The sequence below is a fragment of the Callorhinus ursinus genome, unplaced genomic scaffold (assembly GCF_003265705.2).
Source record: "Callorhinus ursinus isolate GAN/ISIS: 27379988/994484 unplaced genomic scaffold, GSC_fseal_2.0 scaffold14, whole genome shotgun sequence".
Lineage (NCBI taxonomy): Eukaryota > Metazoa > Chordata > Mammalia > Carnivora > Otariidae > Callorhinus > Callorhinus ursinus.
In genome coordinates this window covers 16,734,202-16,761,179 of record NW_027397076.1, presented here as the reverse complement: position 1 = coordinate 16,761,179, position 26,978 = coordinate 16,734,202, and the positions used below count along the sequence as shown (strand labels likewise).

Here is a 26,978-nt window from a genome sequence, read left to right as displayed (position 1 = left end):
TGATTCATTGTTTGTGCATAACACCCAGTGCTCCATGCAGTACATGCCCTCTTTAATACCCATCACCAGGCTAACCCATCCTCCCACCGCCCTCCCCTCTAGAACCCTCAGTTTCTCAGAGTCCATAGTCTCTCATGGTTCGTCTCCCCCTCCGACTTCTCCTCCTTCATTTTTCCCTTCCTACTATCTTCTTCTTTTTTTTTTTTTTAACATATATTGCATTATTGGTTTCAGAGGTCCAGGTCTGTGATTCAACAGTCTTGCACAATTCACAGCACTCACCATAGCACACATCCTCCCCAGTGTCTATCACCTAGCCACCCCACTTATTTATTTAACATGTTTCTTTCCATTTTTCCCTTAGTTCATACACTTTAGGGAGAATGTCTTCCACTTCCCTTGAATATTCTACATTTATCCCCAACCAGGGTCTTTGCCTTTGGCTGCCTTTCTGCTTGGAATCTCTGCTCCAAGGTCTTTGCATGGCCACCCCCTTCTAGTCACTCAAGTCTTAACTAAAATGTCACACTCCCAGGGAGATCTTCTATGACTCTTTAGATAAAGATGTCTACCCTGCTCCAGTCATTCATTGTCATATTTCCCTACCTCATCTTTTTCATAGCACATTTTTTTCCTGCTGTAATTTTGTAATTTTTTTATTTAAATTCAATTAATTAACATGTAGTGTATTATTATTTACAGAGGTAGAGTTCAGTGATTCATCAGTTGCATATAATACCCAGTGCTCATTACATCACATGCCCTCCTTAATGTCCATCACCCAGTTACCCCATCACCCAATCCCTCCCCTCCAGCAACCTGCAGATTGCTTTCCTATGATTAAGAGTCTCTTATGGTTTGTCTCCCTCTCTAATTTCATCTTGTTTTATTTTTTCCTCCCTATGCTCCTCTGTTTTGTTTCTTAAATTCCATATATGAGTGAAATCATATAATTCTCTTTTTCTGATTGACTTATTTTGCTTAGCATAATACCCTCTAGTTCATCCATGTCATTATAAATGGCTAGCTTTTATTTTTTTGATGGCTGAGTAATAATATTCCATTGTGTGTGTGTGTGTGTGTGTGTGTGTGTATATATATATACACACACTGCTGCTTTATCCATTCATCCGTTGATGGACATCTCAGCTCTTTCAATAGTTTGGCTATTGTGGACATTGCTTCTATAAACATTGGGGTGCAGGTGACCCTTTGATCAATACATTTGTATCTTTGGGTTAAATACCTAGTAGTGCAATTGCTGGGTCATATAGTAGCTCTATTTTTAACCTCTTGAGGAATGTCCACGCTCTTTTCCAGAGTGGCTGTACCAACTTGCATTCCCACCAGCAGTGTAAGAGGGTTCCCTTTCTCTGCATCCTGGCCAACATCTGTCGTTTTCTGTCTTGTTAATTTTAGCCATTCTGACTGGTGTGAGGTGGTATCTCATTGTGGTTTTGATTTGTATTTCCCTGATGCCGAGTGATGTTGAGCATTTTTTCATGTGTCTGTTGGCCATTTGTATGTCTTCTTTGGAGAAATGTCTGTTCATGTCTTCCACCCACTTCTTGATTGGATTATTTATTCTTTGGGTGTTGAGTTTGGTAAGTTCTTTATAGATTTTGGTTACTAGCCCTTTATCTGATCTGTCATTTGCAAATATCTTCTTCCATTCTGTCAATTGTCTTTTAGTTTTATTGACTGTTTCCTTTGCTGTGCAAAAGCTTTTCATCTTAATGAAGTCCCAATAGTTCATTTTTGCCTTTGTTTCCCTTGACTTTGGAGATGTGTCTAGCAAGAAGTTGCGTGGCCAAGGTCACAAGGTTGCTGCCTGTGTTCTCCTCTAGGATTTTCACAGATTCCTGTATCACATTTAGGTCCTTCATCCATTTTGAGTCGATTTTTGTGAATGGCATAGGAAAATGGTCCAGTTTCATTCTTCTGCACGTGGCTGTCCAATTCTCCCAACACCATTTGTTGAAGAGACTGTCTTTTTTCCATTGGATATTCTTTCCTGCCTTGTCAAAGATTAGTTGTCCATAGAGTTGAGGGTCCATTTCTGACTTCTCTATTCTGTTCCATTGATCTACATGGCTGTTTTTGTGCCAGTATCATACTGTCTTGATGATTACAGCTATGTAATAGAGCTTGAAGTCTGGAATTGTGATGCCACCAGCTTTGGTTTTCTTTTTCAATGTTCCTTTGGCTATTTGGGTTTTTTTTTTTCTGGTTCCATACAAATTTTAGGATTATCTGTTTAAGCTCTGTGAAAAAAGTTGATGATATTTTGATAGGCGTTGCACTGAATGTATAGATTGCTCCAGGTAGCATAGATATTTTAACAATATTTGTTCTTCAAATCCATGAGCATGGAACATTTTTCCATCTTTTTGTGTCTACCTCAATTTCTTTCCTGAGTGTTCTATAGTTTTCAGAGTACAGATCCTTTACCTCTTTGGTTAGGTTTATTTCTAGGTATCCTATGATTTTTGGTGCAATTGTAAATGGGATCAACTCCTTAATTTCTCTTTCTTCTGTTTCATTATTAGTATATAGAAATGCAACTGATTTCTGTGCATTCTTTTTATATCCTGCCACTTTGCTGAGTTCCTGTATGAGTTCTAGAAATTTTGTGGTGGAGTCTTTTGGGTTTTCCACACAGAGTATCATGTCAACTGCAAGAGTGAGAGTTTGACTTCTTCTCTGCCAATTCAAATGCCTTTATTTCTTTTCATTGTCTGATTGCTGAGGCTAGGACTTCTAGTACTATGTTGTACAACAGTGGTGAGAGTGGACATCCCTGCCGTGTTCCTGGCCTTAAAGGAAAAGCTCTCAGTTTTTTTCCCATTGAGAATGATATTCACTGTGGGCTCTACATGTATGACTTTTATGATATTGAGCTATGTTCCCTCTGTCCCTACACAGTGAAGAGTTTTAATCAAGAAAAGATGCTGTACTTTATCAAATGCTTTTTTCTGCATCTATTGAGAGGATAATATGGTTCTTGTCCTTTCTTTTATTAATGTAGTGTATCACATTGATTGATTTGCGGATGTTGAACCACTCTTGCAGCCCAGGAATAAATCCTACTTGGTCATGGTGAAGAGTCCTTTTAATGTACTGCTGGATCCTATTGGCTAGTATTTTGGTGAGAATTTCTGCAGCCACGTTCATCAGAGATATTGTTTTGTGATTCTCATTTTTGGTGGAATCTTTCTCTGGTTTTGGGATCAAGGTAATGTTGGCCTCATCGAACCAGTTTGGAAGTTTTCCTTCCATTTCTATTTTTTGAAACACCTATTCAGAAGAATAGGTATTAATTCTTCTTTAAATGTTTGGTAGTACTCCCCTAGGAAGCTATCCAGCCCTGGACTCTTGTTTTTTGGGAGAGTTTTCATTACTGCTTCAATTTCTTTGCTGGTTATAGGTCTGTTCAGGTTTTTCTTCCTGTTTCAGTTTTGGTAGTTTATACAGCTCTAGGAATGCATCCATTTCTTTCAGATTGCCTAATTTGTTGGCATATAGTTGCTCATAATATGTTCTTATAACTTTGTATTTCTTCAGTGTTGGTTGTGATCTCTCCTCCTTAATTCATGACTTTATTTATTTGGGTCCCTTTTCTTTTTGATAAGTCTGGTCAGGGCCTTATCAATCTTATTAATTCTTTCAAAGAACCAGCTTCTAGTTTCATTGATCTGTTCTACTGTTCTTTTGGTTTCTACTTCACTGATTTCTGCTCTAATCTATATTAATTCTCTTCTTCTGCTGGGTTTAGGCTTTATTTGCTGTTTTCTCCAGCTCCTTTAGGTGTAAATTTAGGTTGTGTATTTGAGAACTTTCTTGTTTCTTGAGAAAGGCCTGTATTGATATATACTTCCCTCTTAGCACTGCCTTTGCTGCATCCCAAAGTTTTTGAATAGCTGCGTTTTCATTTTCATTTGTTTCCATGAATTTTTTAAATTCTTATTTAATTTCCTGGTTGACCCATTCATTCTTTAGTAGGTTGCTCTTTAGCTTCCTTGTATTTGAGTTCTTTCCAAAATTCCTCTTGTGATTGAGTTCAAGTTTCAAAGCATCATGGTCTGAAAATTTGCAGGGAATGATCTCAATCTTTTGGTACCTGAGTCCTGATTTGTGACACAGTATGTGATCTATTCTGGAGAATGTTTCATGTGTACTCAAGAAGAATGTGTATTCTGTTGCATTAGAATGGAAATGCTCTGAATATATCTGGAAGTCCATCTGGTTCAGTGTGTCATTCACAACACTTGCTTCCTTGTTGATCTTCTCCTTAGATGATCTGTCCATTGCAGTGAATGGTGTGTTAAAGTCCCCAACTATTGTATTATTATCACTGTGTTTCTTTAATTTTGTTATTAATTGGTTTATATAATTGGCTGTTCCCATTTTAAGGGAACGAATATTTACAATTGTTAGATCTTGTTGGATAGACCCTTTAATTATGATACAGTGTCCTTCCTCTTCTCTTATTACAATCTCTGGTTTAAAATCTAATTTTTCTGATATAAGATACCCCAGCTTTCTTTTGATGTCCATTAGCATGATAAGTGGTTTTCCATCTCCTCACTTCAATCTGGAGGTGTTTTTGAGTCTAAAATGAGTCACTTGTAGACAGCATATTGATGGGTCTTACTTTTTATCCAATCTGATACCCTGTATCTTTTGATTGGTGCATTTAGACCATCTACATTCAGAGTCACTACCGAAAGATATTAATTTAGTGCCATTGTATTTCCTATAAAGTCACTCTGTATATTGACTCCATTCCTTTCTGGTCTATGTTACTTTTGGGCTCTCTCTCTGCTTAAAGTATCCCTTTTAATATTTCTTGCAGGGTTGGTTTGGTGATCACAAATTATCTTAGTTTCTGTTTGTCCTTGATCTTGATCTCTCCTTCTATTTTGAATGACATTTAGCTGGATAAAATATTTTTGGATGCATAATTTTTTCATTTAGCACCCGGAATATATCATGCCAGTTCTTTCTGGCCTGCCAGGTCTCTGTGGATAAGTCTGCTGCCAGTCTAATGTTTCTACCCTTTCAGGTTAAGGACCTCTTATCCTGAGCTGTTTTCAGGATTTTCTCTTTGTCTCTGAAATTTGCAAGCTTCACTATTATATGTGAGGTGTTGGCCTATTTTTATTGATTTTGAGGCAGGTTCTCTGTGCCTCCTGGACCTGAATGCCTGGTTCCTTCCCCAGATCAGGGAAGTTCTCAGCTATAATTTGCTCAAATATACCTTTTCCCCAGCCCCCTTCCTCTTCTTCTGGGGTCCCAATTATTCTAATATTGTTTCGCTTTATGGTATCACTTATCTCTTGAATTCTCCCCTCATGATCCAGTAGTTGTTAAATCTTTTTCTCAGCTTCTTTATTTTCCATCATTCTGTCTTCTATATCACTAATTCTCTCTTCTTCCTCATTTATCCTAGCAGTTAGAGCCTCCATTTTTTATTGAATTTCATTAGTAGCAATGATTTTGATCTGATTAGATTTTAGTTCTTCTATTTCTCCAGAAAGGGATTCTCTAGTGTCTTCTGTGCTTTTTCAAGCCCAGCTAGAAACTTTATAATTGTTATTTTGAACTCTAGTTCTGATGTCTTACTTATCTCCATGCTGATTAGGTTCCTGGCAGTCAGTACTGCCTCTTGTTCTCTTTTTTGAGGTGAGTTTTTCTCTCTTGTCATTCTGTCCAGAGAAGAATAGATGAATGAGAGAACGAAATACTAAAATAGTAGCAATGACCCCAGAGAAATATACACTAAACAAATGAGAAGAGACCTGAAACTGAAAAGAAAAGAAAGAGAGAAAGAGAATATAATCTGACAAGTGAACAGAACAGAATACACTAGATCCTGGGTATATTTTGTTCTGTTTGTTAGAAAACTAGATCCCAAAATTGTAAAGAAAGAAAAACTTACATATATACAAAAATAAAATACAGTGAAAGGATAGGATGCAACTGTAAAAATGAAAATCAAAGGACTTAAAAAAGAAAGAATATAATCAGACAGTTGAATAGAACAAGCAATACTCTAGATTCTGGGTGTATTTTCATTTGTTTGTTAGAAGAAACTACCTCCCAAAATTGTAAAGAAAGAAAAACTTACCTATATATAAAAATAAAATTAAATACAATGAAAGGATAGAATGTAATTGTAAAAATGAAAATTAAAAAAGACTTTAAAAAAGAGTTGATAAAATAAGAAATTAGTTGAAAAGGAAAAAATAAATAAAATTGAAAGACTAAGACTCACGAGAAAAAAACCATGACTTCTATATACTATTGTCCCCTAGCGCTAGAGTTTTCCTGTTCTATGTGATCATTAAACTTGGTCTTGGCCGGATGTTTTTGCTGATCTTCTGGGGAAAGGGCCTGTTGTGCTGATTCTCGGGTGCCTTTGCCCTGGGCAGAATTGCACTGCCCTTGCCAGGGGACCAGGCTAAGTAAGCAGCTCTGGATTGCTCTGTGTGGCTTTTATTCCCTGAAGGCTTTACATGCAGCTTTAGGGGATGAGACTGCAAATGACAGCCTCCCAATCTCCAGCCCCAGAGCTCAGAGCTCGGGGCCCCATTCCTCAGCGTGTCCTCAGGGAAAAGCAGTCCATCATTCCTGTCTCCCTGGTCTCCATCTGCACTTCATGCTAACCTACCTGTGACTGAGCATTTCTATCTTACCCAACTTGTGACCCCATTTTGAGTCTCCAAACCCTGAAAACTCCTGTGGCACGCACCTGCACTGCTCCACCCGGGGGGGGGGGGCGCAGGGGGAGTAAGGGGTGTCTCGCTGTGGTTCTGCCACTTGTTGGGCCCTGCTTGGACAGCAGTCACCCGACTGTGTAGCAGTTTATGGTTTATGGCAACCCTGAGCTGAAAGCCCACTCCCAGGCTCACTGATTGCAGTCAGCTTCCCCACTCTGATGCCTGGGAACTCTGCCACACTCAGGCACCTGCCAGTCTTCCTGTGACCCTGAGGATCCTGAGACCACACTGTCTCACCTAAGATTCTGCCCTGCTTCACCATCTGAGCACCTTTGAGGTAGTGACATCCCTCCCCAGGGCAAACTTCTCAAAGTTCTGATGTTGTGCTCCACTGCTATATCACTTTCCAGGGCCGGCGTATGGATGCTCCCTGCCTCCCATGGTTTGTCTTCTAATGTATTGCCTTGGATTCACTCCTCTGCACCTCCTACCTTGCAGAAAGTGGTCACTTTTCTATTTGTAGTATTGCAGCAATTCTTTTTTTAGATCTCCGGTTGAGTTCAGAAGTGTTCAGAATGATTTGATAGCTATCTAGCTGAATTCCTGGGACCAGAAAACACTAGGGTCTCCTCCTCTGCCATCTTCCTCCACCTCCCACAGCACATTTTAGTATCAGAAACCATCATATCTGTTAATGTATTTATTGTCTATCTCTCTTGAAGATAAACTCCTTAAGAACTGAGACTTTATCTTATTCATTACTGTATTTTCAGTTCTTGGACCTGTGCCTGATAAACAGTAGATGATTAATAAATATTTTGAATGAGTGGTAGAGAGTTTGTCTTGTTAACCACTCTTCCTTCAGTGGCTAGCATAACGTCAGACATTTTAGATACATTAAAAAAAAAATTCATTGATTGAATTAGTGAAGAGACTAATCTTGAGAATAATCAAGAGAATAATCTTCTTGACAATATGTGATGTTATGGGTTGAATAATGCCTCCCAAAAAGATACGCTGAATTCCTAAACCCTGGAAACCTGTGAATGTGATCTTATGGAAACAATGTCTTTACCTATGTAGTCAAGTTAATATGAGGTCATTCTCTATTAAGCTGGCCCTTAACCCAGTATGACTAGTGTCCTTATAAAAACAGAAGAGATACAGAGACAGACACAAAAGGACAACACCGTGTGACAATAGAGGCAGAGACTGAAGTGATGTGTGTGCAAGTGTGTGCAAGCCAAGGACTGCCGGTAACACCAGAAGCTAACAGAAAGGCATGGAACAGACTCTCCCTCAGAGATTTCCAGAAGGAACCAACCTTGCCACCACCTTGATTTTTGACTTCTGGCCTCCACAACAGTGAGAGAATAAATTTCTGTTGTTGTTGTTTTAAGATTTTATCTACTTGAGAGAGAAAGAGAGCAAGAGCAGGGGGAGGGGCAGAGGGAGAGAGCAAAGCAGATTCCCCACTAAGCAGGGAGCCCAATGCAAGGCTCGATCCCAGGATGTTGGGATCACGACCCAAACCAAAGGCAGATGTTTACCTGACTGAGCCACCCACGTTCCCCTGAATTTCTGTTGTTTTAAGCCATGTAGCTTGTGATACTTAGTTAGGGCAGCCCTAAGAAACTAATACATGTAGCAAAGAGAAAAAGAAAAGGGTGGGAAGATGGGTAAGGATTAAAATGTGAGGCACCAATTTACTATCATTCCATTATGAAATGTAAGAGAATGTTCCAGTTTTCATTATTTACTAGAAATGTAACTATAGGTATACATTTTTACCTCTCTGAGCCTGTTTTCTCATTTATAAAATGTGGTTTATAATGCCCATCCTATAGGGTTGTGATATTAACATAGTTAACTTGGGTAATGCCCTTAGAACAATGTCCAGTATGTAGTGAATACTCAAAAAATATTAGCCATTACTCTTCCTCAGAGGCTGGAAACTGTGACTGTGAGTAAAGACTGGTGCTATAGCCATGAGCTACATAAATTCTGCTTGTCACTCAGCAATTTATTCCTCCAGCAAAGATTTATGAGTTCCAAGTATTGTACTTTTCTCTCTTTGTTCCAATGCCAGGCTGAGCTCTTTAGCAGTGTTTCCTCAGAATCTTCTCTTTGAGGATTAAGGAATCTGGAGTCAGATTTCAGCCTAATATAAGGTCCAACATAATATGAGTTATTTCTTCCTAAATATAGACAGAAATACCCATGAGTTTGCATGATCATTCTCCAGGAGGCTGTAGATGAGATTCATATCTAGTTCTGGTAAAGCAGGTGCATTGCCATATGTAGTGGATACTGTAATATGCTGCCCAGCGCCCCTTTCAGAACCGAGGGGCATAATTCCTAATCGGCTGCAAGTGCATCTGGCTGTCAGTCCATCGTGGAAATTGCTCTTGTCTAAAGGGAGCTAATTCACCTAAAGCCATGTCCTCTTCCAGGGGCAGTGTACATCCAAGATTGGCTGTTGTCAGGGTAAAAAGCCTCAGTCTCTTCTTCCCAACTCAGGACAACTCTGAAGGATCATCCCACTTTTGAGTTCCCCTTGAGATCAGCCAAGAACTTTCCTCAGTTAGAGTAAGGTGAACTTTTCCCTCTGCTCCATCCTATTTCCTTCTCTTCCTCCAGAGATGCTGACCTCAAGAGCACTCCCTAACAGCCTTCTTACATTCAAATCACTATCCCAGTCCTCTTTAGGAGGAACCCAATTTATAACACCATCTGAAGCAATCCAACCAACCTCATACAAATTAATTAGCTCAGAAGGGCTTTTAGAGCCTAAATACTTTCCAGAAATTTGAGACTTTCGTCTCAATATGAATAAGAGGAGCTCATTTGTCAAGGGGTGGGGGTGGGGTGGGAGTAAAAGAGAAAAACAGTTGCCTATAATTTATTCACATAAAAATAAAATGTGAATGCATCCTCCTTTCATTGTGTCATTCAACAGTTGAGGCTAACAGTAAAATTTGCAAGTCAAAAATTATTGCTTTTTATGTTGACAGACACATAAAAATGGATGAATGGAAAGAAAGCAGAAGATGTCATAACCCTTGCTAATACCACCTTTACATTTCTATGGCACATTGGTGTTTTAGGCTTTCATATGCCTGCTTTCATTTGAATTTTTTTCTAGTGCTGACAGAGGTGAAGAATGAGAGTCATTATTCCCTTTTCAGAAATGAGGGAGCTGAACTTCTGAGGTTTTTTCTTTAAAGTCCGGTGGAGGAGCTACGGATCCATGCTGATTTTCTAAGCAAGAGCCTGTTGGTCCATAGCTCTCCCTGCATAAAACAACTGAAATTGCAGAGACAACATATTCATTCATGAAATAATTAGTGAACAATGAAAAGGTTTCGATTACATGGAGAGATACCTATTAAATGGTACAGACTCTGAATGCATTAGCACTGAAGAGAGGTGAGGGGAAGGAATACTGGAAGGGGACTAATAAAGAAAATTACCTAAGAAGACTTTGTTTCTGTTGCTATATCCAGGTGCTAAAGCTATCACTGACTTTCAGATATTTGTGCCATGTGTCTTATACACATTACATAAATTTTTCCCAGGAACAACCCAATGAGGTAGGTACTAATTAACCTACTGAAAATCTGTTCTGTCATTAAAGTCAAGGATTTGGAAAAGTTCCTTTCAAATCCTGCCAGCATGCTTGTGTGACCCTGGGCAATACTAGACATCTCTATGCATCAGTTATCCCTTCTGCAAAAGAATGAGTGGGTGTATAATGCTGCCTACTTCATAATGTTATCATGAAGATTGAGAGAGATTAAGTATGAAAAGTGCATAGCACCTAATACAACTTCAATACATTATAGTTATATCCATTTTACAGATGAAAGAATATGGGCACAGCAAATTGATAACTTGTCCCAGATCATACAGCTAGCTAGTGGCAGTGGATTTTCCAGACCATCAGATCTCCTTAGCCTAATATTTTTTTGTGTGCATTTACCATCAGGCCATTTTTCTGACATCTTTAAATGAGGCATCCTTAAGACACAAAGAAGGTCGTCCCTTTCGCCACATTATAACTGGGATTTGGCTCAATGGGAACTAGCGAATGGATCCTTCTGTTGTGACTTTCCCCTTCAACTCAGCAAAGAGTCCATATTCTACACGGCCTCTCTCCCAGTGATGCTCTAGGATTCTGGCTGGCAGCCACTGTCCTAAGCTGTTGATGTCACAGGTGTATGTAGAGACGGGGAAGTCTGGGATGGATGAAAGGGAACAGTCCTTTGAGGACTGACAGATGGATTCTAACTCAGAAAATACAGAACTCCAGTTTGTGAAGGATGAGTTGTTTAGGAGATATTTCATTACCCAATATATTCACTTTCCAAGCACTTTAGCTTCTCAGAATGGAAATGTGGTGCTCAAATGAAACATTTTTTTAATCCTCCAAAAACATCACTATTAAACTGATCTTAATTAACACATTTTCTATTATGAGAATGATCTAAAATTCCGAATCCATCATGCAAGACACGAACAGAATTGGACTGCACACTAAAAATGTGCATACTTCAATGTTGTACATCTGCCTGGGTCACCTTTAAAACAATTAAATGGTGAATGTGTGAGTAAATTGCCACACCGTGTTCTCTGTTTAATTTCAAGGTTGAAGTGTCTTCCCATCACGAATGTGGGTAAAACCCTAGAATGCTGGGGGACAGGATGGGAATTAATGGCTCTTTCTGTTGTTTTGATTTCCACATATTTGATGGCTTTGTGTAATTTGAATAATTGTAAGCTTCCAGCATGCTGATAAGGTTCACCTACATTATTCATTTGCATGAAGTGCTGATCAATTAAAGCTTCTCTCTTAAAAAAAAAAAAAATCACCCCATCCTGCACCAACAAAGCTTAGGTTACTCCTAGCTGTCTCTACTCTCTTTACTAGGGTATTTCTTCAGGCGATATTTATCAATCTTTTTTTTTTTTCTTTTATCCTAACCTAGTCTGTGTTCCTACCCTTGGTCTATTCTTTTTCACTTCACTCTTAATAGTCTGATTACTATACTTTTAACAGTTATTTCAGGAAAGCCTTTAGTAAACATGACCATTATTGGAAGAAGATTGTTAATTCCACAGTTACTGATTTACTGGCAGCACGAAAAGTGCATACATCTAAATCCATCTGTGATGAAATACAGAACTAGTTCTTAAAATGAGGAAATTGGTTTTCTTCTTTTGTTTTATAAGTATGATGGTTAATTTTATGTGTCAGCTTGGCTGGGCCATGGTATCCAGGTATGTAGTCAAATGTTATTCTGGATGTTTTTCTAAGTATGTTTTGGATGAGATTAACATTTAAACCAGTGGACTTTGAGTAAAGTACACTGCCATCCCTAATGTGGGTGGGCTTCATCCAATCAGCTGAAGGCCTGAATAGAACAAAAGACTGACATCCCTGGAGCGAGGGGGAATTCTGCAGCAGATGGCCTTTGGACTTGAACTGAACCAATGGCTACTCTGTGGCTCTCCAGCCTGACAGCCCAACCTGCAGATTTCAGACCTGTGAGGTTCCATAATAACTGAATCAGTTCCTTAAAATAAATCTCTCCCTATATATATATATATATATATATATATATATATATATATATACACATAAACATCCTATTCGTTCTGTTTCTCTGGAGAACCCTAACACAAAAAGTAATCAACAGAGAATGACTATATCTATTTTACAATTGTAAAAAGGACTCAGCTAGCTTATATGTCTAGAATGCCTTCCCAAAGAAGGTAATAGACTTTCATGTAAAAGTCTGTGGTCAAATAAGTTTGAGAAACATGGAATTAAAATTAACCTTATTTTCTTTATAGTAGAAGACCAAAGTCAAAAAGGAATAAGATGGGCTAGGAAAACTGGTGGATTTAGTGATAATATTCCAGGCAGGAGAACATCTCACACAAAGGCAAATGAGTGCCCATCAAGTAAGAGGAGACACAGTTTTGTTTCCCCAGAACCTAGGTGGGGAGGCTAGATCAGAGTCTTGCCTTTGGAACCCCCTCCTGTGGCTTCTGTTCCACTTAGAACATACTTTATACTCCTTGCTGTAATCAATAAGAGCCAGCAGGCTCTTCCCCTTGCCTATCTCACTAACCTCTTCTCCTATTACTTTCCTCTTTTTGAGCTTATTTCTGTCCCTCCAGGGCTTTAAGTTCATCCCCATCTGACAGTCTTTTTTACGCCTCTCCCTTGTACACATACCATTGAAATGAGATCATCTCATTTTTGGCTCCTTCTCATTATCCAAGTCATCCTCTCTCACAGAGATCATCCTACAGAGAGAGCAGGAAACTTCTTGTCTCTCTCTAACACTTTTCTCTCTTAGTCTCTTCATAGAGTGAATCAGTATAGTAGCATATTTATTTGTTCATTTTTAATGCCAATCATTTGAGTTCTTAAAGCCATCTAAAAACATTACTCAGGGTCTGAAACAATTTATGAATTGATTTATCAAACATTTTGCTAACACCATGTCATTAAGGGACCTTATCATTGAAGGCTACTCATAAGATAGTCACATTTAATAGGTAAAGAGGGAGGGGAGCTTATTAGGACCACTAAAGGCAGAGAGATCCAAATTCCATGAGTAAAATTCAGTTGGAAATGAGGGTTGGAGGAGAAGCTCAGGAGCAAAATGCGAAGAAGGACAAGTGGAGATACCAAAGAAAGGGTAACCCAGGCTGCACCACTAGGAAAGCAAGCCCGAACAAGCCAATACAGTAAAAATGAGGGTTTGAGATTATGCAAACAGGTCCTAGACAATGGGGCACAAGGGAGAAAATGGAAAGAGTCGTTAGTCTTGAGCAGAAGACAAAACCGATGAAAGCGCTATTTCCAAAGTTAGCGGTATATGTAGTATCACTGGCAAGATGATTTTAAGTAGTATACAGATGAATTTCTTAAGAAATTATTAGTTGAGTATTAGCTAATGTGCGCTAGAATGCCTTAACATCTCAAAATTATGAGTGAGAACCATGCTAAATTAAAAAAAATCTATTTAACCACAAAAAGATGCACGTATGATTTTACAGCTAATATGCAACTATGTACAAAAATATTCATGAAGGAGGCAAATAAAATATGAGTTTCGAATATAAGGTTAAAGAAAACAAAACATATTTTCCTTTCCATATCATATTCTTAAAAGTATTCTTATCTCAATATATAACAAATTCAAGGCCTGGATCCCAAGCCATGCTGCCTTTTTCCTATAAACTGCCATCCAAATTCTAGCACTTTCCTATTCCTATTGACTTAAACTTGGTACAAAGAGGCTTAAATTTTGAAGTAGAAACCGTGGCCCTGCCAGTTATTAGATGCATAACTTAGAGAAAGATACTTCACTGCTCTAGTTCACAGCCCCTTATCTGTGAGTCTGACCTCAGTCCACTCTTGCCCAGCTTCCTTCCCTGTCCTGTCACTGCCATTCCATTCCTTCTACTTTCTACTTCCTCCTCCCCAGTCATTCTCAAACTTCAATGTCTATCAGAATAAGTGCAGCTTCCTGGGACCAGGCCCAGAAATTTTGATTCCTACAGGTCTGAGTGGGGGTCTGATAATCCACATTCTAGCAAGCACCCTTGTGTTTCTGTAGCAAAGGCAACATATTAAGAAATACTCCTCAGCTCACAGTATCAGCACGAAAGCTAAAAAAGAACATGGCTGTCAAGTCATTATTATGAAGTCACCTCTGAACCAGCAGCCCCTCCCTTCCCACCCTCTCTGTCTCCTAACTCTCTATTCCTGCCTGTGAACTGTTTCACTTTTCTTTTTCTTTTCATGGCAGGTTAGTCCAGCCACACAACTTGGCCTCTCCAGCTCATCTGTCACACCGTCCATCCTGTGGCTGTCTTTGCCATCCCTCCAGATCAATAGACCCGCAAGAGAAAGAAAGGTCACTACTATTGAAAAAGAGATATAATGAGCTACACAGTGCACACCTAACCTTGGATAGAGAAAAAGCAGACATCCCTGAACTCAAGAGCTCCAGTCTACAGGCTTCTCTGATCCCAGAATCTGGAGCAAATCTGGCTAACCCCAGATAATTGTTCAGCTGCCCCTTGCAGCTGCTCCCAAAGCCTGTGTGTAGATAATCAGTGATGCACTGCTCAAAACACTAATAAGGTTAATATCTACTTTTGGGGGAAAATACAAGAAGAGGAAATCAGAGGAGTCATAATTAGGAGATGAGGAGGTGGCTTCTTTTCTTTCCCCATGACATAATCTAAAACTAATTAGGGGAGCCTTGGCATGTGCAGGCTGAAGTGCTGGGTTCTGAACAGTTGTTTTAACACATCCCATAAAAAAGGACAGATAGCCTTCTGGTCCACCTCCCCTTCGTTGAGGCATATTCTCTTCCCCCAAGTCCTCCCAGAAGATCTGAGCACAAACTCTTTTTATGCACATGTATCCTGCTGAGGGCTACAGAGTCACAAAACAGCCCAGAAAAACAACACCCAGCACACAATATGCACATTGTTTTGATTAAGACATTGCTGTTCGAAATGCATTTATTTTCGCCTCTCGTAAATACTCCTCCACAGTAGAAGAAAAAATAACAAATACATTGTAAATAGAGGCCCAGACGTCTTACACTTAAATTACAGTCACGTCATCCCAGTCCTATCCGATCTTTCAATTATAGTCATTAATTGAGGATGTAACCAAGAAACAATTACATCCATGAAATTCTAATGAGTCTCCTGTAGTTAATATAAAAAGAAAACAATGGGAAATGCATGCTGATGCTGGAGTCTAATCCAATTCTGTCGTTTAAAATAAAGAACAGCATTTTGTAACATGTAAATCTGATTCTTTTTTCTCTACCCAGTTTCATTTCTCAGGGAGTGACAGACTCTCTGCATAGATTTGCTTATCTAACAAGCTTATCGAGCTGCCTCCTCTCAATTATGTCCAGAGCACATCTTGAAAACTCACCAGTGGGGAATATATTTTGCCAAGGGATTCATATTTTAGAGAGTCTCATATTTCCACAGGAAAAGTCCATTCTTTATTTACCTGACCTAAGTGAGAATATCCTTCATATTTGCACTATGACAAAAATAATTATATTAATTATGATTCTGGAAGAGCATGATGGCTGCTTAATTCTAAATCTGTCTGCTTCTGCTAGAAATAGAGTAACAAGATAATGAAAAGAACAAAAAAAAAATCACAAACTCCATTTTCACTTAAAATAGGAGACAAAGAAAACCCACAAACTTCAAATTATGTGTTCATGCTGCCAAAAGTAACTGAAACCAGCAGAGCCTAGGAAGGCCCCACAGCAGCCATGCTGCAGTGGTAGGGAAGATTAGGGAGTGCTGATACAGCAGAGGCTAATCTCAGAAACCAATAGCAAAATAAGAATCTGTTCTCCAAAAGGTGAGGGCCCCAAACTGTGGGCAAGCTTCTCTGAGCAGTGTTGAAAGACAGTTGTACATGAGCAACTGAGGGAAGAAGGAAGACTTAAAAATTGCCTAGACAAGTGCAGAGGAGAATATATTTAGAGAATGTCAGTAAAAATCCATTTTATAAAAGTGAGTGGATTACATTGGAAAGCAACCTCTATCCCTGGGTAGCAACAGCCAATAGAATAAGCAGAGGAGACACATGACTGGACGAGGAAGTTCTTCAGAGTCAAGTTAGGTTCTAAGAGGCAAAGGAAGGATGCCTACATAGAAATGCCACAGTATAACAAAAGATTTTTTTAACCCAGGGCTGATTTTCAATAGAAAGTCATTCCCCAATTTTTTTTTTCCCTCTAAACCTATAATGGTCGGCTGAAATGTTTGTTTTAAATTGGCTGGTTTCCATACCTTACTAATGCCTGTACTATTCTTTCTGGCTTGTGCTGTGAATCAGGAAAGTTATTACTGTCCACTCTATTCTACCTCATACTCAAATCTAGGAAAATATTGTTCTCATTTATGAGAACCAAAAAAGGAAAGGGTAAAGACACACACAAAAAATTAAAATGGTGTCAGAAAAAAAATGTGAAAAAATAATAGAAATTTTCCAACATAAAGGAACATTCACTAAAAATATCTTACAGGGTGCCTGGGTGGCTCAGTCATTAAGTGTCTGCCTTCAGCTCAGGTCATGATCCCAGCGTCCTGGGATCGAGTCCCACATCAGGCTCCCTACTCAGCAGGAAGCCTGCTTCTCCCTCTCCCACTCCCCCTGCTTGTGTTCCCTCTCTCACTATCTCTCTCTCTGTTGAAAAATAAATAAAATCTTTAAAAAATATATATCTTACAAAATAGCAGATAAAAATTTCAAGCCAATATTCCAATAAGAATTTTAAAAATAACAGATTATTTGCAGCTATGAAGGAAGATCACAAAGCAGAAATACAAGAGTTCTAAGATAACACAGTCAGACAGTAAGAGGTGATGGCCAGAAAACCAGCAAAGTAAAAAAAAGAATTGACAGAACTCAGGGGAAAAGGGACAAAATTATTTTAAAACTGAAAGAGAATGATGACATGGAGACTACAACAAAGAGTCTGACAAATAGAAGTAAGAATAGGAAACAAATAAATATTAAATGATGGATATAGAAGACAAGAAAAGGAAATGTAGTACATGTATAATCGAAGATTCCAAGAAAGAAAAACAGTAAGAGAGAATTTACTTTTAAAATATCATTTTAAGAAGTCCTTTGAACTAAAAGAAGTAAATCTATACACTAAATCTGTGTGCCAAGACAAACTGGTCCCAAGACATATCCTAATAAAATTATTGGGCTTTAAGAGTAAAGACAACAATTCACTGGATAGGCTAAAATATCAACACTCTTATAAGGGGGGAAAATAAAATCAGTATTTGTTATGGGCTGAATGTTTGTGTCCCCCCCAAATTCATATGTTAAATCCTAATGCCCAATATGATGGTATTAAGAGGTGGGAACTTTGGGAAATAACTAGGTTATGAGGGTGGCTTCTGAAGCTAAGTTATCAAAGGTAATAGAGCTCCCATCTGGTTCTCTCTAAAGGCAAGGGACACTTGCCTTTAGAACCCTGAGTACTAGGTACTATGTCCAAGGCTGCCATGCTGTGGGACAGCCCAGGCAACATAGACAAGACATATATAGGTGTCTAAGTGACAGCCCCAGCTGAGATTCCTGAGAACAGTCAGTATCAATGGCTAGACATGTGAATGAAATGCCTCCAAATGATTCCTGCTCCAGCCATTCATTCACCTCCAGCCTTCAACTCTTCAGCTGATGTCAGGGAGAAGTGACAGTCAGAGAGAGAGAGAGAGAGAGAGGGAGAGGGAGGGAGAGAGAGCACTGTCACTATTCTTTCCTTTCCAAATTCCTGACCCTCAGAATCTATGAGCATAACAAATTGGTTGTTTTATACCACTAAGCTTGGGTGGTTCTGCAATATAAATAACTGTTAGAAATACTTAATAAGAAATATCCAAATCCTTTGTGAGGAAAATTTTTAAAAACAGTTCTGAAAGACATAAGAGTACACTTGACCCAGAAAAAGTACAAGCTTGTTCTTTCTGTTCTGTTTTGTTTTGTTTTCAGGAGGAGGAGGGGGTTGTTTATCATTGCTGTTGTTTTGTTTTGGAACTAAGAAAGGTGATTCTAAAATGCCCATGGGAAAATTTTAAAAATAAAAATATTTTGGAGAACTATGAAAAAAATGATAAATTACTGATACTAACTGTACTAGATACTGAAGCACATTACAAGGTTTTTATAATAACCAGTAGATTCACTAATAGACAGGAAGGTCAATAGAACAGAATATGGAGTCCAGAAATAGATCCAAATATGTGTGGAAATTTAGCATTTGATACAGTTAGCATTTTCAAATAGAAGAGTAAAAATACATGGTATCGAGGGAACTGCGCAGCCATCTGGGAAAAAAAAGACAAAGACAAAATTGGATCTATACCTCTAATCAAACACCAGAACACTCTCTAAAGGTATGAAAGTAAAGTACCATAAGTAAAACCAGAGAAGTAATAGATTAAAACATGAATAAAATCTTTTATAATGTGAGAGGAAGGAAAGCCTATTTATCTGTGAATAAAAACATGTAAACCTTAATTAAAAAAAATAAATTTAAATATGTAGAAATAAAATTTGTGTAACAAAAATATCTGCAAAGACAAAGGTAAATAAAGTGGAAAACAAAATTTGCAATTTCATTTTCTTTTAAGATTTTATTTATTTGACAGAGATACAGAGAGAGACAGAGAGCACAAGTGGGAGCGGAGAGGGAGAAGCAGGCTCCCGGCTGAGCAGTAGAGCCTGATGTGGGGCTCGATCCCAGGACCCTGGGATCATGACCTGAGCCGAAGGCAGCCGCTTAACTGACTGAGCCACCCATGCACCCCCAAAATTTGCAATTTCTCTCACAAACATAAGGTTAAACTCTTTAATGAAATACCTTCTAAAAAATAGTATTGAGAGACTGCAATGTGGTGTCAGTGTGCCCATAACTACTGCTGTCATTGATTCTAGGACTTTTTACAGACAGAGCTAAAAATATATTGTATTGCACAAAAATAATATTACTGATGATTTTATGGTGATATTATAGTTTACATTTCAAATTACAGGTTTTAAATTAATTTGATTTTATATTTTTTCATGTCCTGAAAATACTGATTTCTATAAAACTGAGAATATATTTAAAATAATAATAATAGAACAACTGGGGCACCTGGGTAGCTCAGTCAGGTAAGTGTCCAATTCTTGATTTCCACTCATGTCATGATCTCAGGGTCATGAGATGGAGGTCCACGTTAAGCTCCATGCTGGGTATGGAGCCCGCTCAGGATTCTCTCTCTCCGTCCCTTCCTCCCACTCACAGATATGCACACTCTCTCTCTAATAAATAAATAAATAAATAAATAACAAAAGAACTACTAAAAACAAGTCTGCTGAATTCAGTCAATTATTTTTTTAAATAGATGTTTGTCTTTAAAATATTCTTTTTAGAGTTGTACAGTAGAAATACTGCATTTTAAATAACATGAAGTAATCTTTTTTCTATGTGATTATTCAACACACAATATAAAATTTGAATCATTTGTTTAATCTTTATTCCATTTTAGCAATTATTTCTTTTTTAATTTAGTTTAATTGTTTTAATTTTATAAAACATTAAATGATTCCAAAATAAAAGCATAATGCAATGTATATCCAGAGAGGTCTTTGTTTCCATCCTGGTTCCTTCATCTTTTCTCCTCTCTCCCACTTTATAGGTGGGGACAATTTTCTGCATTTTTTTCAACACTTAAACAAATACTCTGAAATCATCTCATATTAGTGTATAGAGGTCTTCCTCATTACATTTTACAGAGGACTGGTGCTGTATTATGGGGAAATATAATTTATTTTAAACCAGTTCACTACCAATGGACATATAGATGGTTTCTAGGCTTTTTTGCTATTTTAAATATTGTCAAAATCAATATCCTTGTACATATATCATTTTGTATTTTTGCAAGGCTATCTTCAGGTAGATTACTAGAAGGAATTGCTAGATAAAGAATAAAGACATATATTTTACTGGGTATTTCCCAATTCCCTTAGAATGGCATTTTACATTCCTACCCAGCAATAAATGAAAGTGCCTGTTTCCCCAGAGCCTTGCCAAAACATTTACAGTTAAAGTCCTTGATGGATTATCTCACTGTGATTTGCACTTAAAATCTATTATTGTAAATGAGTTTAAGCATCTTACTCATATTTGGGGGGCTATTTACATTATTTTTGTTGAGTTGCCAATTATTATTTTTCTCCTTTTTATAAAGAAATTATATATTAGGGTTTTAATCTTTGTGATATAAACTGAAATATTTTTTTCTAATTTGTAACTAATAATTGTATTTTGCTTATTGAATTCTATTTTTCTTTTATGCAAAAAGATTTTGAAACTATTTGGGGGGTGCATTTTCAAGTTCTCACTACAATGATGACTTCCAACTGTGAATCTCCAGTCCAGGCTTCTACCCTGAACTTGAGCTATGTAGATATTGTGGCCTGCTCAAAATCCTCACTAGTCTGAAACAGGCCACCTAATTCCTATTTACCTCCTTCAGTCTTCCTAAATAGTTAACAGCAACTCTATCTTTCCAGTAGCTCCAGATTTTTCAAGAAGTGTCTCTCTGTACTTTCCTTCCTCACATCTAATAACTCCAAAATAACTTCAGGATCTGTTAACTTCCCACAGTCCTCAGTGTCGCACCTTGGCCCAAGAGCATATCATCTCTTACTTGGGTTATTGCAAAAGTCTCCACACTCTATTTCCACCTTCGTCCTCCCTACTGTGTATTCTCAATAAAGTAACTAACATAATCCTGTTAAAATGTTGATCAGATAATTTCATCCTCCTGCTAAAAAATTTCAGATTTACAAGGAAAGTGAAATCATTCCATTGGCCTCTAAGGGCCCACATGATCCAGTCCACTCCCACCTAACTCTCTGGCTTTATCTCCTACAACTTTCCTCCTTGTAGAGCTTGCTTGCAAAAAGACTGGCCTCCTTAAGGTTACTGGAATGTACTAGTTTGTGTTCCTCATCAGGGTCTTTCCAATTGCTTCTCACTCTGACTGGCTGTCCTTTCCAAAGACACCAGCATGTTTCACTCTCTCATCTCTGCTTGATCTTTATCCTAAGTCCATCGTATAAATGAGGGTCATCCTGTCCACTCTGGGAAAATTGTACTGCCAAATGCCAAATTATCTCTCTCTGAGCTATCTTCTCCTAAACATAAATTACTCCATGAATTTAACCTACTATATGTTTACTTATTTTGCTTATCACTTTTTTTCTATATACACACACACACAAACAACACTTAAAAAACATACATGGTTCTAGGCTATTATTTCTATTTACTTTCTAACTACTGTCTATATCTACTACACCTAGAGTAGTGTCTCTCACAGAGCCAGAGCTCAATATATATTGTTGGATAAATGATTGAATGAATAAATGAAATAGATGGATAGAGAAAACAAATTAACATTTTTCTGTAAAATTCTATTATATTGAAGGGTTTTTTTCCATCTCTACTTCTTGCGCTAAAACACTTTTTTTTTCACATTTGCAAATTTGACTGATGGATTCATATCTTATAGCTCTTAAATTACAATTACCGATTTTCTCTTCTTTTTAATCAGATTGAGAAACAAAAAGACCTCATTTGTTTCAAGACAGAAAAAATTATATCATACAATAAAAATAACATTTGTTTTGAGTACTCACTAAGCCCTAGGTATTATAACTTTAAAAGTATCAACTTACCAAATTCTCCCAAAAACCTTCAGCAGGGTCATGTAACTATTAAGTGTAGCACATGAATTCAAATATAGGAAATCCATCCCCAGAGCCAGTGTGCTTAGCACCATCAAAACACTGCCTCTATATTCTTATGTTGTAGGAGGTATTGCTACTCCCATTTTAAAGATGAGAAAATTGAAGCACTAAATTTTAAAAACCTTCCACTTTTATAAGACTAGTAAGTGTAACCAGAGCTAGAGCCAGGCTTCTACCCATAATGCATACTAACTCTCACTATGTTATTCTTTAAGAAAAAGTAAACATTATAATATGATTTAACACTAGATAAATCCATCCATCCATTTGTCCACCTATTTAGTCATCTAGATAGTTATCACATATTTATTGAGCACTGATTATGGCAACAGATTCCATACTTACTGCTAGGAATACAAGAGTGAACAAGACAGATATAATCCTCACCTTCAGAGATTTTATGATCTAGGAAGGAAATTTATGGATATACAAGGGTACTGAGGAAGCTAGGAACATGACAACCATTCCAAGCATCCATGGTAAGCTATTTATTATGATAACATATTTTGATGTCCAAGAAGCTTCTTCAAATTTACAGCTATCCTACAAATATTTGTGTTTTTTTACATGAGTAGCTATACTAAGAACACATTTTCCATAATATTAATTGCCTTTTTGATACTTAGAGATTAAGGATTAAATTTCACAAAGAACCAAACAAATACTAATTAGGAAATAAAACATAAATAATAATTAGGAAAACCCATATATCATTTGCTTTCTGGTCAAAAAACTCCTAACTGAGAACAACAGACTTCTGAGAAATTGCATTTTCAAGCCCTGAGTAATCTATTTTCAGAGCATTTTTCACTCATGGAAAATTAGCTGCCTTTCTTTGGTAACCTCTGAGAATGGACATTATAAATATAGTGGAAGGACACTTAGGATTCTAATGAAAGGAAAATAAATAACTCCCCTTCAGCTAAGGGCACGAGTAAGTAAACAGTTCACGTAAAACTGTGTGCAGTTATAGCTCTTCTGGTATTTTGGAACTCTTCTAAATGTTTATGCTCTTGCGAGGGTCAAGAGTTGAACAGAGATTCCATATGCTGTTTGCGTACATAATCATATAGAGGCAGTGTGATTTCTAATACTGTCCTACGATTTGGTGAAATGTGGAGGCTAACCATCTGTCATCAATAATGCTGTCGAGAAGATTTGGAAAGTGTTTGATTGGGTTTTGGCAGTGAGTTATCTGCTAAAATATTGTTGGAGGCAAAACTGGGAAGTTCTGATGTATTTTAAGGAGACACAAATGTCTCCGCACATGGGCGCCCTGATACTGGGATGGCAAAGTGTCTTATTTAGTAGAGGCACAGATTTCAGTGCAAGTCAATAAAGAAAAGAAGTAGTGCTGTGTTTGTATATTTAAGCATATACGCTAGGCTCCACAATAGAGCACTTTTCAGTACTCAGAAAAGATGGCATTGGGAAGCAGCATCTGTTGAACACATTAAGGGAAACTTCTTTTGCACTAAAGGAGAAACTGGATTATGAGAGATTTGAGGGAAGGCCTGGCAGAAAATTCGGCATGAAAAACACAAAAGTCAGCTTCTGCTCATCAGACAAAAGGGAATAGGTTTGATAAAATCATGCCATTTCAGACTCCCAGGTGTTACTATTACACCCGAAGAGAGAAAAGATGGGATGAGGTCAGGGTGGGGACAGAAAACAGGAACACGAAGGAAGAAGAGTCCCCTTAAAGACAAGATGTGGGTCATTTACAAGAAGGGCTTGATGGAAGTCTCAGGGAAACGTTTCTCATTCCAGGCTCTGGAAAGCAGCCAAACTAAACTGACCCATGGATATCACCAACTACTGCGGGATCTAGTGGGCTCGACTTTCAAAGGGTTTCTGGGTTTGCTTCTCAAGTCCTTTGGAAGCTGTGAAAATCACCAGATGTATCTACATTAGTCAGCAAGACTAATAAATACCTAAGCACAAAGTCTTGAAACCAAACTGATTTTCATATACAGAAATATGGACAGGGAGGACCAAAGTTAACCCGTGGTTACCATATTTGATCAAGGGAGTGTGATTCTAAGCAGTTTTTATTAAAACATTAAGGAAGATTTTTAGTGGAAAAGGTAAGGTACAAGAGAGAAAAAATTATGCCACCTGAGGATTTCCCTCCATTGATCAGACTTTTGTAAGAGATGATACAGACTTTAAAAATAAATAAATAAATAAGCCAGATTGATGGAAAGAATTCTAGCATTAAATAAAACAAAAAACTTTTTTCTAATTTTTTAAAAAACTTTTGATTAACTCTCTGTGGAATGTAGGCAATTTTTTTCTTTCTTTTTTATTTCTATAAAATAGGGATAAATCCGATTACCTGGACTCTGAGAAGTTAAAAAGAAGCAAATATTTAATGCAAGGTCAAATCAAGTTAAAACTTCATTTGAATTTTCTTAAATAGCATATGTTTTATATCTAAATATATATGCATATATGTACATACATAGGTAATGATTACCTCTTAAATGAGGCATCTTCCTTCCTGGAAATTTACAAGAAAGAGATAAACACTCATCACTCTGTTTGTACTTAATGGAGCCTGATTGGAAGATAGATAATGATTTAAATGACTTCAGGAATATAGGCCTTTTAGTTTATACTGCTTTATTCTCAGTGTACCATTTATACTTATATGTCTTTTAGATAGTTATTAATATGTCTGTGAAGTATGTATATGTTTCTTGATCCACTTGTAAATCAGAAATTCTTTTGCCACTGATAAAAAGAATAAAAGCTGTTTCATCTACATCTTTCAAGTGCATTTGATTGCCAAATTATTAGTAATGATCTAAAGAGGGAACTGCATGAGAAAAGATGGAGAGTGTCTCCATAATCAATCTTTCACGTACGCAAAGGGGAAAAAAAATGAATGTTTTCTTTCAACATTAGTATAAGCCTTAGGGACATGATGCTTTATCAAGAAAAGGCAAGAGGAATTCAATACCATCAGTGAAAAACAGAAAGTAATGAGGAAAAAGCAATGTCTTATGGGATTCCTATGTGAAACACACACACACTCCCCTCTTTCTGATTGACTCCCTTAGCTGATTAACACGATTCTAAAACACCTTCTTAAATAATAAGCAGGAGTGTGCTAAGACATAAAGATTAATTTTAGTTTTGTTTTAGATTAAGGGTTAAAACATACACACATATTCACAAAATAAATCCATTAATTCCCCCTAAATCATGTGGTGCAATTCTAGACTGAACAAAATATACTTTGAGATTTATTTTTCTTTTGAACCACTGTTTTCTTTTACAAGTAAGGAAAACCCAAAGTTGGCTATAATTATGTATGTATTTGCATATGTTATAGCTAAAAACAAAACTCAAGCAACCCCTCAGCAGAAAAAAAAGAGCTTGCAAACTCAAAAACAACATTTTTATTCCCTTAAGTAATTACTTAATTAATGCCTTCTATCTTGATTATAGCTTTAATAAATGAAAATATCTTGCATTTTTACCAGTATATTTGAACTTTCCACATTTCTTATATCCTAGCATCAAAGTAGACAGTATTGTTTAAACAACAAGCAGCCAAAAAATATCACCTGGGAATATACATATAATATCACTACATCAAGCAACATAAGCTAACCAAAAATTTTAATAATTGAATTTTATAGTAATTAATACATTATTATGTATCAATTTGCAGACTATAGGAGCTACAGACAAATATAATCCCTCTCTTCTTCATAGTAAACTGATAAGGGGAAGTAAGTGAACTGAAGCAATTAGGCAAACAGAGAGCGTCTTCATAAATACGACAGGTAAGATTCATTGAGTATTTACTATTTGCCAGGCAGTTTTAAGCACTTTACATGTTTTCATTATAAGTCATTAATCCTCACAAAAGCAATCATCTAAGGTAGGTAGAAGTCACAGAAAACCAAGAGCCTAAGTAACTTAACACCTGGTCCCCTGGCTGCTAGAACCAGAATTCAAATTCTAGGATTGCTGGGCTATGCCACAAATATACCTTCACAAACATTCCCAAATCTAAGCCTATGGATTGTATTTATTACCTGTTTTGTGTTACTGTGTGTTAGAAACCTTGTGTGGAGATTGAATCAATGAAATCTTTCAGGTGAAAAGAGATATACATTAACTGTCATATTCATCAGGGTTCTACTGAGAAACAGAACTAATAGGATATGCATAGAGAGAAAGAGATTTATTTTAAGGAATTGCTCACTTGATTGTGGAAGCTGCCAAGTCCAAAAATCTTCAGATTAGGCCAACAGACTGAGGATCCAGAGAAGAACTCTCATTCATGTGCAAAGGTTGCCTCCTGGCAGAATTTCCTCTTCTTCAAGGAGGTCAGTCTTTTTCCTATTAGGGTCTTCAACTGATTGGATGAGGCCCACTTACATTATGAAGTATAATCTGCTTTAGTCAAAGTCTATTGATCTAAATGTTAATCTGACAGAAAAAAATACCTTCACAGAGACATCTAGAATAATGTTTGACCAAATATCTGGATATTATGGCCTGGCCACATTAATACATAAAATTAACGATTACAACTGTACACATGTATTCGTTTGCATACTATGTTATGGCTGAAAACAAATCAGCAAACTTCTTAACTGAGAAAGAGTTAGCCAACTTTCAAATAACACTTAGTGAGCATATCAGGACTCTCTGCTGCCTTGCAGGACTAGAAAGAAGGTCCCATGTTTCAAGGGTCTTATAATCTGGGTGTGTCAAGGAGAGAGAAACAGACAAGTATGCATACAACCAACTATGTTACACTATACTGAGTTTTAATGAAGACGTTGGGACAGAGTTCCACAGGAAGATGGGAAAAACAGTATGGTCCTTCATGGCCAGCCCAG

General features: G+C 37.3%; 1 long non-coding RNA gene across 1 annotated transcript in view; it reads right to left on the bottom strand.

Annotated features, from left to right (window-relative positions):
- LOC141374155 (uncharacterized) overlaps nucleotides 1–26,501 on the bottom strand; it is a 97,340-nt gene extending 70,839 nt beyond the window's left edge. The window contains exons 1-2 of the long non-coding RNA XR_012380801.1: nucleotides 26,336–26,501; nucleotides 19,451–19,617 (exon numbers count right to left, since the gene is read on the bottom strand). This is a non-coding gene — a long non-coding RNA (uncharacterized lncRNA). The remainder of the gene's footprint in view (nucleotides 1–19,450; nucleotides 19,618–26,335) is intronic.
- Nucleotides 26,502–26,978: the final 477 nt, after the last annotated feature.